Here is a 15147-nt window from a genome sequence, read left to right on the forward strand (position 1 = left end):
TACTTGGTTACCCATTTGTCCTTTCACCATAAAAGTTCTTGGTGAAAGCACTTTGGTTTTCCATACTCTACGTTTCCATATTCCTACATAGTATTAATGCTTTACAAAATATATCATTGTCTAACTCATTGTTCTAGCAATTGTGCCTTTTATGAAAGAAAGTGCTATTGTATAAATAGCATTAGAAGTTAAAAGTTTGAAAACCATATCTTGTAAAAATGGAGAAATACGAGTGCTCTGGGGCCACTTTTGTTAAACAGAACTGGTGCTGGGGGATAAACCAAACCCTGGTCTGAGGCACGCCATGCCAATTCTTTTATAATGGGTGCTGGTGCAAGCGTATGTAAGGAGTCAGCTTGTGGCGTATCCTTGTAGGCTCCTGGCAGAACCATTTATGGCAGTAGGACTCTGCCCAATGCATAGCTCATTAAATCTCTTCATATTTAAGCCCAAGCGTGTTTAATTCACCTCAAGGGGTACAATAAAAATACCCTAACACTGCATTTCATGAAGAAAATACAGTTAATACTTAAATGTAAAGAAAAATATTACTTAAACTCTTGCTTTTCAAGCAAAATTCTTCACCTTCTGTCATCCATGCAAGATTTTATGGCCCAGACCATGAAATAGGAGTGCAGAAAATAGGGCCAGTTATACTGGCAGTGACCTTACTGGATTGCGTCTTTTTATTCTGTAAGTTCATTTTCACCGAGACTTGTTATTTCAATTAGAAATAATATTTCTGTATGTGCTTATGTAAGCTTTACTCAAGCTTTTCTAGAGCTTTTCAGAGTTGTGCAGAATTGGTCTCATGTTCTTTTCCTCCAGATTAAGTTACAGTGTAAATAGGTCTTCTACCCTCTGTACACCTTCTTTTCTGTATTGCGAGATTAAAAGGAATTTTTTCTTCCCTCAATAGTATATGCCACCCTAACTTCTACCAGGGATACTACGACTTGTTTATACCAATATTTTACTGAATATCTTCCCTTGGGCCACCATTTTTGTAGGTAGGAAAGGTACACACCTCTGTTGTTTCATCATGTTGGTATGTTCCCAAAACATACAGCTGGCCATGCTAGTTTTCACTAGTGCTCATCAGTATATATTATTTTGTTGTTTTTTTATTCTTACTGCAGTGGAGATTAAATAGAGTATGAAAATAATTGGTGAGGGTTTTTTGTACCACCACCTGTGAAGCTATGTTCTGTGATAGCAGCGTACTTCACAGCTTTATAATAAATTGAATCCACTAATTAAAATAAAACCCTATTTTGAGCTGGTTTGTTTCAAAAAAGCAACATCTATGCTGTAAATTTATTTAGGAGGAATCTCAATCTGGTGTGCAACAAGAACAGAAAAACTAAAGGGGTTGAATTTTTGAATGTAATGTCATGTAGTGTTTCAAATGTTAAATACAAAATCGTTGCTTTTCTCATGATTTTTCCTCTGTGTTAGCTTGTCCTGAAGGATTAAAGAATGGAAGAACATGTAACAATAAAAGCTGTGTTCACAGGTTTTTTAACCTTCAGAAATCAATGTGACCAAGTGTGTTACACTTTTGTTTGATTGTGAAATTTTATCTTTTGTAAAATTCCTCCATAGTAATTCAGGTGTAAATCCAGAGAACAATGTCTTGGGTTAGCTTTTAATAACGAGTCCACTAGAGTTCTGCAATTACTATGTTTAATGAAAAGGTGATGATGGATGGCAGACTTGTCCTCCTCAGTTATTTTGGGCACTACCAGAGGACGTTAAAATGCAGATCATGTTCTTCCACGCTAGTTAAAAAAAAAAAAAAAAATAAGTCCAGGCTTTTCAGCAAGGTTGTAACACTGTATCCCGTGTTGGAGAGTTTGTCAAGCCCAGTGTCTTAGGCCTTGGTATGTAACAAATATATTGTGTATGTGCAGTATGTATATGTATACAGATATGGTGTATAAAAATCATATAGCAAGTATAAAATTTCTGACTGTTCCTATCCAATGCAGCTAGCTAAAGGGGAATCTAAAGGTAGTTGTTAGTTTGAAAGAAAATTTAAAACATGGAAGTAATTGGGATTCAACCTGTGCCACTATTCTCTGACTCAATACTAAAAAAATGCCCAAAAGCATCACCATTACAAGTAGGTGCTTTTATGTTCACTGGAACAGGTTGCCCAGACCGGTGGTGGATGCCCCATCCCTGGAAACGTTCAAGGCCAGGTTGGACGGGGCTCTGAGCAACCTGATCTGGTTGGGGATGTCCCTGCTCCTTGCAGAGGGGTTGGACTAGATGACCTTTGAAGGTCCCTTCCAACCGTAACCATTCTATAATTCTATGATTCTATGAACGTAACTTATTGGAAAATAAATTGTCTAGCAATGTATAGGTATTAATCACTCTTTGTATTTTTCTTGAAGCACCTTAACTCAAAGAAGGCTGAGAAAGCTCTTCCTCTAAAATGAGAATATTAACTTCTGCCATTCTTTAAAAAGGCTAGGCTTTCCTACCTATCTTTGCCTTCTGTAGTCTAGCTAGGGTCCTTCTCACATGGCCACTGATGGACACACCTTCATAGTGTGTTTTCATCCAGTCCCAATATGCACCCGGGGCTGTGCACATTCCCTGTCTGGAAAGCTGGAGAGCACCTTTGTTGTGAAACAGATTTTTCCATGAGGTCTGTTGTGGAAGGATGTGTTGAGAGCCCTCAGCATCCTGAGTTACCAGGGCCAAGGCTTGGTGGAGCCTGGAGTACAGCTAGTCCAGTTAGCTTGCTTCTATATTTGTTAATTACAGAAAAACCTCACATATTTCTGAAGTATTTCTTAATCTGTAGAAACACTAACAGTGTGCTAGGTGCTCTACAAACTCTTGTTACACTACAGTACAGAAAAAAGTGTTTGCAATCTATTCGAGTCCAGGGAAAATGCTTAAAATCTCTAGTGATGTCTTTTCTAACCTTGATGTCTTTATCCTTATAAAAGTCACTACAGATCTATTACAAAAAACATCTTCTCTTTGCATTTGAACAAGTTTCAGTTTGAATAAGACCATGTGCGTGTTTCATGGTAGGTGACCTGAGACAGTTTATTTGTCCTCATTCATCATTTATTAGTGTTAAAGGGCAACATTTTCCACTTAAATTGTGGGAAGAGGACATGACTCTTAAAAATTCTGAAATCTCTTATTGTATGTAAGTTTCCTTGTTCTGATTATCATACTGTGTTGTCGTTCACCATAGTAGACTTGTAAACTGGCTGCATGTGCTTTTCACTCACATTTAAACTCTATCGCATTTTCTCAGAAACGGGCAGACTAGGAGCAGGCACACATTCATTTGCTATAGTTCAGCAGGTGGGAAGCAACTTAACAAATTGCAATAGCAAAACTATACCTGTGAAGCCTTTAGTACTTTAACAATGGGTTGAAAGAGTTTAATCTTTTCTCGTCACCTCCCCTAAGAATGTTACAATTTTTAGAAACATATCTTGTAACTTTGCTTTCATTTTACTAAAATTTTGGCGGATTGCAGAAATTTGAAGACTCAAATCACATTTAAGCTGCTCACTCACTTCTCTTCAGTCGTGCTTCAACCTGGGATTCATAACAATGGATTCATTCCACATACGTCCTTAACTTTCTGTATGTCAGGAGAAATATTTCAGATGTATCTATGAGCTAGCTGGGATTTTGCTACAATTAACAAATTGTCACACTTAGGCATCTCCTCCCTCTCATATTTTTGCTGAGTTTTCCTCCAGCCTAAGTGATCTCCAGGACCTTTCTGTGGTTGTTTGCAACTCCAAATCTCATTCACTTGGGCTATTTCCTCAATCTTACCCGTGTGATGTGGTTTGGAAAAAAATACACAAGAAAATAGAATGAAAGGCTTGTGATGATAGACCACAAAATAATACTATGGCATTAGAGGAAGAGATGTTTTAGTGAGTCTCTCTTACCTTCCCCTTTTGGCAGCCTCAAATTTTAATGATATTTTTATTTCTTAAAAAGAAGTAGGAGCAAATTTACACATCTCGGTCAAGTGTGCTCTTATGAAGTTGATTTTTTATAATGTTTTCTTAAGCCTGACAAACAGAGTTATTACATCTTTTTAGAAATAAGGTTCCTTTATGACAGATGTCGCTGACATTGCTGTGTGGGAAGCAACTTAGGAGACATAGAACCGTTAAAGAAATAGTAAGGTTAATAATAGCTTTTCTTTTGTTTCCCTAATGAATATGTGACAGACAAAAGAGGAAGAGAATTCTTCAAACTCCTCACAGAAAGAATCTTAGAGGAAATAAATGAGATGTCTTAAGCTTTTGGATTACCCTATAGTACCTGAAGTTACGCAGATAATTTTGAAAAGGGTTAAAAACAACGTATCATTTTCTGTTGAAGAGCATAACTTAAAACTTTGCATCAGTAGCAAATATTGGTATTTTATAGCATCCATGAGCCTTTATTAGTGTGCAGGACACTGTACAAACACAGCACAACTTTATCAGAAGGTGATTATGGTTGGGGCTTTTCTAGGTTTGATTCTGATCAATAACCGTGAGTCAGTCAAGAATACCAAGACCGAAGGCAACTTGTATGACATAATGAAAGAGTTCACAACTCTTTGAAAGAGAAAAAAGAAAGAATAGCTGGAAAAACAGCAAGATACAAACAGATGCGTAACAAGAATTACAATATAATATTCAGTTGGTACAATTGCAATTACAGTTGATTCACTCCTCAAAGAGTCAGAGTGGAGGCATGTTTCAAGTGACATCTTACAGAGCCTGTCCTGAATCTGATGCTACTCAGTATTTCAATTAGTGATTTGGCTGATGGAGAAAAGGTTTGATACATTTTCAGGTAGTGAGACAGGAATGTATGTCTTTTACAAGACAAGAATACAGAATGACCTTGACAGATAAGAGAAATAGGAAGCAGCTTGTGTGAAGTAGGTAGAAATAATCAGCTGCGCTGACAAGCAATGAGTTCTGCAGAAAATAACTAGTAGTTGCTAATAGCCATCTGCTGTGCTTGAGTCAATGATATCATATCATTGCAAAACAGTCAAATATCACACAAAACAAACTAGTAAACATATACAACATGGGAAATCCTTTGTCCAGGCTACTTAACAATGGTAAGTTTTCAGAAACAAAAATGATCGGAGACATAGAACAGATGACTTATGAGAAAAGATTGAAGGAACTGGGGTTGTTGAATCTGGAAGACAGAAGCTGGTTGTTCTCAATGCGTACGGGATTTTAAACAAAAAGGCAAAGATTAAATTAGAAGAGATAAGATTCAACACCAGGAGGAGCTCTCTAACAGTAAGGATCTGGAGTAAGTGGCTTAAAATCACGTCTACTAGCACCACACATAACGTTCTTGAACCATGCATATGGAAGCAACATGCCTTTAAAATGTTTTTTCTTGTACCCTGACAGGTCTGTATTGACTGGTATAAATAATCTTTGCAAAATAAGTGTGAATTTTTATGCTTGTTCTATGGTCTCATATGTCTTTAAAGGTTATATATCTAGATTCTTTCTATCAAAAAATACTTAAAATATAGACTCTTCTAGTGTCATAGTTTAGCCCCGATTGGGACCAAACTATGCAGTCTCTCTCTCTCACTTCCTCCACCCTCCGAGAGAGAAAGGAGAAATAATATAAAGAAAGAAAGGCTCAAGGTTTGAGATAAGGACAGGGAGAAATCTTTATAGTTACCATTACAGGCAAAACAGACTCGACTTGGGGAAAACTATTCATTTATTACAAAAAACAAAGCAGGATAATGAGAAAGAGAACAAGGTAACTTCCCCCTACCCCTCCCTCTTCCTGGCCTTAACATTATCTCTACCACCTTCCCTCTCTGAGCGGCGTAGCGAGAAAAAAAGGGAACGGGGATTACAGTGAATTCATCACACATCACTTTACATCGCTGCTTCCTCGTTGGGGGAAGAACTCCTCACATTCCTCCAGTGTAGGGTCCCACCCACGGGCTGCAGTCCTTCGTGAACTGCTCTGACGTGGGTCATCTCTTCCACAGGGTGCAGCCCCTCCAGAACAGCTGCCCCAGCACGCCCTCCACAGACCACAGCCACCTTCAGGCACCTGTGTGCCCCAGGTGTGGGGTCCTCCACAGGCTGCAGGTGGGTCTCTGCTCCTCTGTGAGCCTCCATGGGCTGCAGGGGGACAACCTGCCTCACCATGGGCTGCACCACGGGCTGCAGGGGAATCTCTGCTGGGAGCAGCATTACTGCTCCCCCTTCTTCTTCACTGACCTTGGCGTCTGCAGCCGTTCTTCTCACAAGAAGTTCTTGTGAGAACCAGCTCAGGCAGACACTCCTCAGGTTCTCTTCACATCTCCTCTCCACTTCTTGCAGCTGGGCCGGGCCAAGGTGGGCCCAAACGGCCGCCCAGCGGGAGGCCAGAGGGTGAAGGCTGCAAGGCACACAAGGCTCGCGCCTCCCCCTCTCTGTCCCCGCTCAGCTTCTTCACATCTTCTCTTTTTTTTTTTGCCCCCTGTTTTCCCCTTCTTAAATACAATATCACAGAGGCGTTATCACGGAACATTCTGCTACCAATTCGCTCAGCCTTGGCCAGCAGCAGGTCTGCCCTAGGCCGAGCCACCAGACAAAGGGGAAACTTCTACCAGCTTCTTACAGAAGCTGCCACCGTAGCCCCCCCTCACTAAATAAAACCAGAACATCTGGTAAGAATTAATTCATTTTCAGACCTTTAGTCATTCTTTCAATGTAGATCAGTTAAAATTTGAAAAAGGTTAACTTGCACAAAATAAGTATGTTATGCAGAAAGGAATTTCCATTTTTCTGATTTTAATTCATTATTCACTTAATTCTGGCCTGCAATGTATAAGCTTACTGCAATTAGAGTGTCCTTAAATTATCATTACAGGACAATTACAGTGCACTTCTCCACTTCTTTAAGTTATCATTATTCATACGAGTAGATTGAACACCATATGAATGAGAATAATTCCAGGGTTAATAAAATTTAGAATCAAAATGTGTTAGCTATAACTAAAGGTAAGAAGCATGCCAATAGGTTGTAGTAATCAGGTTGCTCATCTTTGGTTTTAGTAATGACTAACTACAGTATAATTACTGTGCCTTGTAATAAATCCATGGTTCTCTATACATTCTGCTTAATTTTTATTCCTAGTTTCTGAAGTATTTTGAATGTTTCTGCATTTACTGAGACAAAGCAGACATTGTAATTTGGATGTGTACCAATGTGGTGCTAAGTATTTGGGAAATATTTGCATGTGGTTCTGTAAGTCATTGAATTTATGAAGTCTTTTCACTGGCTTCATTAGATGTTGGAGAAGTTCCTCATGTGTCCATGCTTGCTTGTGAACTTCCTTTAGCAACTGAACTAAGCAGTGAGTAACTCATGGAATAAAAGCTTTCTTCTCATGCAACTCAATCTGTCCTTGAAACCCACTTCTACTATTTTTGGAATAAGGTGATTGTTACTTGGGAAATGAAAAATCAGTCTGTATGTAACTGATCCTATGCTTGCTCCTGGTATGCTTCACTTTCTTTGACTGCCATGCTGATATTATAGTTTAAAAGAACAGCCAGATAATTTCAATCTTAAAATAGTTATTTTTTTTTTAAATGTCAATATACTGCTTAACTGCTTTTTTTCTTAGCTATATCAAAAACTGTTACTGCTGGCAAATAGCACTCTTGGCAATAAGAAAAATAACTAACTTTGAATGATCAGAGTTATTCTCCCATTTCGAAAAAACAATTGAGTGCAGTACTTCCACTGTTTCTCTGTGTGTCAAAGGATTCCTTGTATTACAAGCTGGGAAAAAAAAAATAAACCATCCAATCTTTGGCTTGGAAAGTATTCTTATTCAGAATTAAATCTAATAATACAGACTGGGCTATAGAACTGCCATTAAAATCAGATTATATTATTCCAAAGTTTTAGTGAGAATAAACTCCAGTACTTTTTTAGTTTTGTACAAAAACCTCTCCTATTTCTCTGGGAAATGAAAATGAAACACCAAAGTCTGTTTCCTGTTGCTGGATTTCTTCTCAGTCAGCTTTGTAACATTACCATGTGTGTAAAAGTGGCAGAAATGGAATTTTGACCTCTTAGGTTCTTACAGTCAGTTGGATGGTGGTATTGCAAAAGCTAAAAAACTTGCTCCTCTTAGTTCTCCAGGATGCTTTTGTGATTTTGTACAATCACAGAATCCAAAGCAAGCCATTTTTCATAGCTCTGAGGTAATAACACTTAAACAAATAGCTTGGAGATGTACAGATGTGTACATATAGCCTGTTTCCCAGGGTCAGGACGGCAGATTTTTTGTAGCCTTTTCTTCCTGTTAGAAGGAATATGAAGCTTTGATCAAATATACAGAAAATCTATTACATTATTAAGGCTCCCACAAAAGAATTTTTTATCTCAGCTACCAAAAATACTAATTATATTGTTGACAGAAGCACAGAATGACAGAATGGCTGAGTTGGAAGGGACCACTGGAGGTCATCTGGTCCAACCTCCCTGCTCCAGCAGGGTCATATAGACCCAGTTGCCCAGGACATGTCCAGACAGTTTTTTGAGATCTCTAAGGAGGAAGACTCCACCACAGCTCTGGGCAACCTCTGGCATCAGTTACCCTCACAGTGAAAAAGTGTTTCCTGATGTTCAGAGGGAACCTCCTGTGTTCCAGTGTGTACCCATTGCCTCTGGTCCTGCAGCTGGCACCACTGATAAGAGCCTGGCTCTATCCTTTTTGTACCTTCCCTGCAAGTATTTATATACATTGATGAGATCCTCCTCAGACTTCTCATCTCTGGGCTGAACAGTCCCAGGTCTCTCAGCTTTTCCTCATAGGAGAGATGCTCCAGTCCTATCCATATTCATGCCCTTCTTTGGACTCTCTAGTCCAACCCTTTCTTGATGTCTGTCTTGTCCTGGGGAGCACAGCACTGGACACAGCACTCTAGGTGTGACTTCACCTCTGCTAAGCAGAGGAGGCGGATCACCTTCCTCAACTTGTTGGCAACACTCCTCCTAATGCAGCCCAGGATACCATTTGCCTTGTTTTTTATTATATAGAGGAACCTGGAGACGTGCTCCAGCCCTCTGATCATTTTCGTGGCCCTCCTCTGAACTCACTCCAACAAGTCCATGTCCTACTCTGCCCTGGTGAGACCCCACCTGGAGTACTGTGTCCAGTTCTGGAGCCCCCAACACAAGAAGGACATGGACCTGATGGAGAAGGTCCAGAGGAGGGCCATGAAGATGATAAAAGGGCTGGAGCACCTCTCTTATGAGGACAGGCTGAGAGAGTTGGGGCTGTTCAGCCTGGAGAAGAGGAGGCTCCGGGGAGACCTGATAGCGGTCTTCCAGTACCTCAAGGGGGCCTATAAGAAAGATGGGGAGAGGCTGTTTAGTAGGGCCTGTTGCGATAGCACGAGAGGTAATGGTTTTAAAATAGAGGGGGGTAGATTTAGATTAGAAATCAGGAAAAAATTTTTTACGATGCGGGTTATAGAACACTGGAACAAGTTGCCCAGAAAGGTGGTGGAGGCCCCATCTCTGGAAGCGTTCAAGGCCAGGCTGGATGAGGCTCTGAGCAACCTGATCTAGTCAGGGATGTCCCTGCTCCTTGCAGGGGGGTTGGACTAGATGACCTTTGAAGGTCCCTTCCAACCCTAACCATTCTATGATTCTATGATTCTATGATTCTTATGTTGGGGCCTCCAGAGCTGGACACAGTACTGCAGGTGAAGTCTCACTGGAGCAGAGTAGAGGGGGAGAATCACATCCCTCAACCTGCTGGCCATGCTTCTGATGCATGTTTTGGTGGAGATCAGGTCATTATAATACAAGCCTCCAAACTTAACTTACTTGGGCTCCATGGCTGTTGGCAGAGGTGGAGATATCTTTGGACCTGGAGACAGGCAGAGAATGTCCAAGTATTCTGGTGGTATTTGCATCCTATTTTGAAGTAGTTTGCATACCACACAGAGAGACAAACCATATATGCCACATTATTCTAATGGAGGAGATCTGTTCTTATGGCTCCTAAAGACCTGCTCTGAGAAATTAATTAGACAAATTTGGCTCCAGCATATTGGTGTTATTGTAACATACAAGTCACTTATCTAACTAGAAAGGAAGAAAAATTATTTGTCATCATTTGTTGACAAGTAAACACAAAAAATATGAACCATCAATGGATCAAGCCGGACACATTTCAAGTAAATCACTGAGAAAATCAATATTATGTCCAGTTTTAGCCTACATCTTCATTAACGACCCAGAAATGTAGCAAACATCAGTGAAGACTGACATATAAAACAGGCATTGGGAAGGTTAGCGCAATGGCCAGAATAATAGTAAAATTATTTACCTTGTAAGATGCAGGCTGTTATACTGAAGAGACTGTAATGTGAAATACAAATAAAGTATGTATGAGTGGAAACTTGGAAAGGAATAATGTAGTAAGTACCCAAAATTATCAATATACTGTTAATGGTACACATGTTTCATGTGACAGAACAGAAATTGTTCCTGTTAAAAGGTAGCTTGGCTCCTGTTAGGGATGGCAATGCAGTCCTGTATGGAAGAGTGTTCCGGTTTTGTTTGGTGAGGGGGGGCCTAAGGTGGCAGCTTCTGTAGGAAACTACTAGAAGTGGCTCCCCTTTGTTCAGTGGACTCAGCCGGGCCTAGGGCAGACCCACTGCTGGCCAAGGCCGAGCCAATTGGTAGCAGAATGTCCCGTGATAATGCCTCTGCGATAATGTATTTAAGAAGGGGAAAACAGGAAAAAAAAAAAAGAGAGAAGATGTGAAGCAGCTGAGCAGGGGCAGAGATGGGGAGGCGCGAGCCTTGTGTGCCTTGCAGGCCTCACCCTCTGGCCTTCCACCGGGCAGCTGACTGGGCCCAACTTGGCCCGGCCCGGCTGCAAGAAGTGGAGAGGAGATGAGAAGTGAATAAGATGTAGAAAGGATCCTGAGAGGCGTCTGCCAGCCTGTTGTGAGGAACGGCTGCAGGCGCCAAGGTCAGTGAAGAAGGAGGTGGCCTAGATTCCCCTGCAGCCCGTGGTGAAGACCGTGGTAGAGCAGGTTGTCCCCCTGCAGCCCATGGAGGCCCACGGAGGGGCAGAGATTCACCTGCAGCCCATGGAGGACCCCACGCCAGAGCAGGTGGATGCCTGAAGGAGGCTGTGGCCCGTGGAGGGCCCACTGGGGCAGCTGTTCTGGAGAGACTGCACCCCATGGAAGAGATGACACACGCCAGAGCAGTTTCACAAAGGACTGTGGCCTGTGGGAGGGACCCCACGCTGGAGCAGAGGAGGAATGTGAGGAGTTCTTTCCCCGACAACGAAATAGCAGCGTCAAACATCGCGTGATGAACTGACCGCGAGCCCCATTCCCTCTTCCCCCCTCTGCCACTCGGGGGGGAAAGGTGGTATAGATAATGTTAAGCCCAGGAAGAGGGAAGGGTGGGGGAGGTTATCTTGTTCCTTGTCTCATTCTCCTGCTAGTTTTAGAAATAAATGAGTAGTTTTCCCCAAGTTGATTCTGTTTTGCCCATAATAGTAACTTTAAGGATTTCTCCCCATCCTTATCTCAAACCTTGAGCCATTTTTCTTATATTGTCTCCCCCTATTCTCTCGGAGGATGGGGGGACTGAGAGAGAGACTGCATAGTCTGGTCCTGATTGGGGCTGAACTACGACAAAGAGTAATGCAAAATGTCAATATTCCTGTTACAGTTTAATGAATGCCATGGTTTAACCGCAGTCAGAAACTAACTACCACGTAGCCACTTGTTCACTCCTCCCCAGTGGGATGGATGCGAGAATCAGAAAGAAAGGAAAACTCATGGCTTGAGATAAAGACAGTTTACTAGGGCAGCAAAGAAAGACATAATAACAATAGTAATATGTATATAAATGATGATAATAATAACAACAACAACAAGAATAATAATAGAATTACACAATTTCTCACTGCCCAACAACTCAAAGACCAATACAGCACGTCCCGAGCAACAATTACAGATTTCAGGAGAGAGAGCTGCCCATCGGCCAACCCTCAATTATAGACTGAGCATGATTTCTATGGTATGGAATACTTCCTTTGGCCAGTTTAGAACAACTGTACAACCCTCCCAGCTCCTTGCACCTGCACATTTGCAAAACTTGGGAAATTGGAAAAAGTCCTTGATCTCTTAGCAACAACTAATAGCACCAGTGTATTATCAACATTCTTCACATACCAAATCTCATACTAAATCCAACACACAGCAGCTATTGGGAAGAAAATTAACTCCATCCCAGCTGAAACCAGGACAATGAGGAATATAGAATTCAGTTGTGGAAAACACTGTCAAAAGATGCCAATCAACAAACCAAACAGAATTCACAAGTGAGCAACAATAGTGATTGAATGTTTGGGAACATGATGTTTCTGACTTGGATTTCAGCAAGGAAAAAGGAGTAGGGAAGTGATTGTCTCCTGTAGTTGGCACTGATGAGGCTGCCCCTTGAACACTGTGTTCAGTTTTGGGCCCCTTACTTACAAGAATGACATCGAGTTGCTGGAGTATGTCTAGAGAAGGGCAAAAAAATGGGTGAAGGGTCTGGAGAACAAGTCTTATGAGGAGGGACTGAGGGAACTGTGTTGTTTAATCTGGAGGAAAGGAGGCTGAGAGGAGACCTCATCACTCTGTATAACTACTGGAAAGGAGGTTGCAGCAAGGCAGGTGTAGGTCTCTTCTCCCCAGTAACAATTGAAAGAAAAAGGTCTAAAGTTGCACCAAGGGAGGTTTAGATTGGATATTAGGAAAAATTTCTTCACTGAAACAGTTATCAAGCATTGGAACAGGCTGCCCAGGGAAGTGGCTGAGTCCCTTTACATCCCTAGAGGTATGTAAAGGATGTGTAGTTGTGGCACTGACAGACATGGTTTAGTGGTGGCCTTGGCAGTGCTAGGTTTACAGTTGGACTCAATGGTCTTAAAGATCTTTTCCAACCTAAATGATTCTATGGTTCTATAATCCTATGAAAGGTTATAAGGCTTGAACAACATAATGTGCAGTGTTGGAAGTGGTTTGTCTGTAAACAGTTAGGAAATCCCCACTCATACACAGAATTTCTCACATGAAAAGTCAGAAGCATTTACATTTGTAGGCAACTATATTCCCTCAGTCCTACAAAATAAGGTTATCTGAAAAGCCACCACCACTTTTGGGAAGAAGATAGTACCAAATAGTTAGTCTATGCTGGAGAAGTGGAAAACCACTGTGAGCTGCAGTTATTCCTGACACCCAGCTTCCTTTGAGTTCCTGACTTAGCCAGGGCATGTGCTCTGGTTCACCAGGAAGCTATTGTTATTTAGCTGTACTTTGCCTCTTTCAAATTAGGGGTTCTGAGCTTGAAATTACACTCTGAGTTTGAGCACTGATATAATGCCAAGCTGTATAATAACAGCTGAGAATCTGCGGTACATGAGAAAACAGTAAGACAACACAAGTCCACTGGATCCTTTAGATGGACTGATGTCACCTAAAGCTTTAGGAATAACAAGAAAGTGCTTTTGAGTTTGTATTGGAGAGAACATCATTTATAGCTAATTATGTTATACTATTTACAGTAGGGATGTTTTTATGAGGATTTTCTTCATCAGCTATATAAGAATATGGTTTTATATACAGACAAAGAGATTTATTAAATTGGGTTTTGAATAGATAAAATAATACAAAGCAGTGTCACAGGAGGAGTTAGAATAATTAGTTTTTAAAAAATTTCTACCAGTGTTATCTACTAGAACATCTTAGAGTATCTTCTTCAAAGAAGTACATACATGTCTCACCAGCTGAGACATTGGAAGTTAGACTGGACAATGCCCTGTTGTGTGGAACAGAAAAATTATCCATGTAGACACAAAAGAGATGGTCTGATGTTCCTTAATATCTGTGCCTTCTAAAGTTCTATGGCATAAACACTCATATATTTTTCTTAGATTAAAGTATATGTCTAATAGATTTGCATACATTAAATTTTAGAATTTTAAGTAAATTACATCTATTTAAGTTAAAAATTAAAATTTTAATTTACATTGTGATTATGATGAGAGTCAGAGTTCACCAAGAAGCACTTACAGATTTTAATAGATACGGCTGAGGTCTGTAGAGATGATGCAAGCAGGTATTTCTGAGATTCAAATTTAAAATGTGTTTTTATGGAGATGTCTACATAGACTTCATGTGGGATGAAATGAAAGGAGGTATAAAGCAGAATTTAAGGTCAACAGGGTCCATAGTAACAATGTTCTGTTAAAAATACTTCAGCAGCATACAGAAAACAACACAGAGCATCATTCCAAGTTTGATTGCAAAGCATAGACAAGTCTTATTTTCCATTTTATGTTTTAACACTTTTCTATCAGTGTTTACATTTTATAGCATTATAGTATTTTCTACACAAATTCTAGGTTATTTCCACTCAGCATACATATCACTAACTAGTTATGGGGTTATTTGTGTCACAAATTAGATCAATCCCTGAGCAATGAAGAGGATCTATGCAATTTTGTCAGCTTTAAGAACTGGACTTGGTGGAGGCATTTCATGATTTGCCTGTTTTCTCAGTCCCCTACAGAAATTAATGTAACCTGAGGCTCACTGATGAAAAAAAAAAAGTAATGGCTTAGTCCCAATATTGTATAGCTGCACACAAAACACTCCTGTTACAGCAACATTGTGTATAGAATCAATTACATATTGAACTTTCCTGAAAAGAAAATGCTTTCCTGAAGGGAAAAAATAGAAATCATAAACAATTTCACATATGGAGTCAACAAGGAAAACCAGGCTACAGAAGTAGCAATGAAAGTAGTAAATCTAAGGAGAAAAGTAGGTAGGAAAAAGAAAAAAAAGATCCTTAGATCATTTACTGTCCATGATCTAAGGCAACATCCCCAGGTTTCAGACTGGGTAATTTCTTGAAACTTAGTCCAGTTGTAAAAATCTATTGTTTTTATAAATCAGTTGGTCCTACTCAAAACCGTAACATGGTCACTCTTTTTTCTTTTAAGCATTTTAAATTCCTGCTTCTCAGTTCTGAGGTTGTCATCACAAAGAATTTCATTAGGAATCCAAATGT

Source organism: Chlamydotis macqueenii, chromosome Z (assembly GCF_036417535.1).
Source record: "Chlamydotis macqueenii isolate bChlMac1 chromosome Z, bChlMac1.mat, whole genome shotgun sequence".
Taxonomy (NCBI): domain Eukaryota; kingdom Metazoa; phylum Chordata; class Aves; order Otidiformes; family Otididae; genus Chlamydotis; species Chlamydotis macqueenii.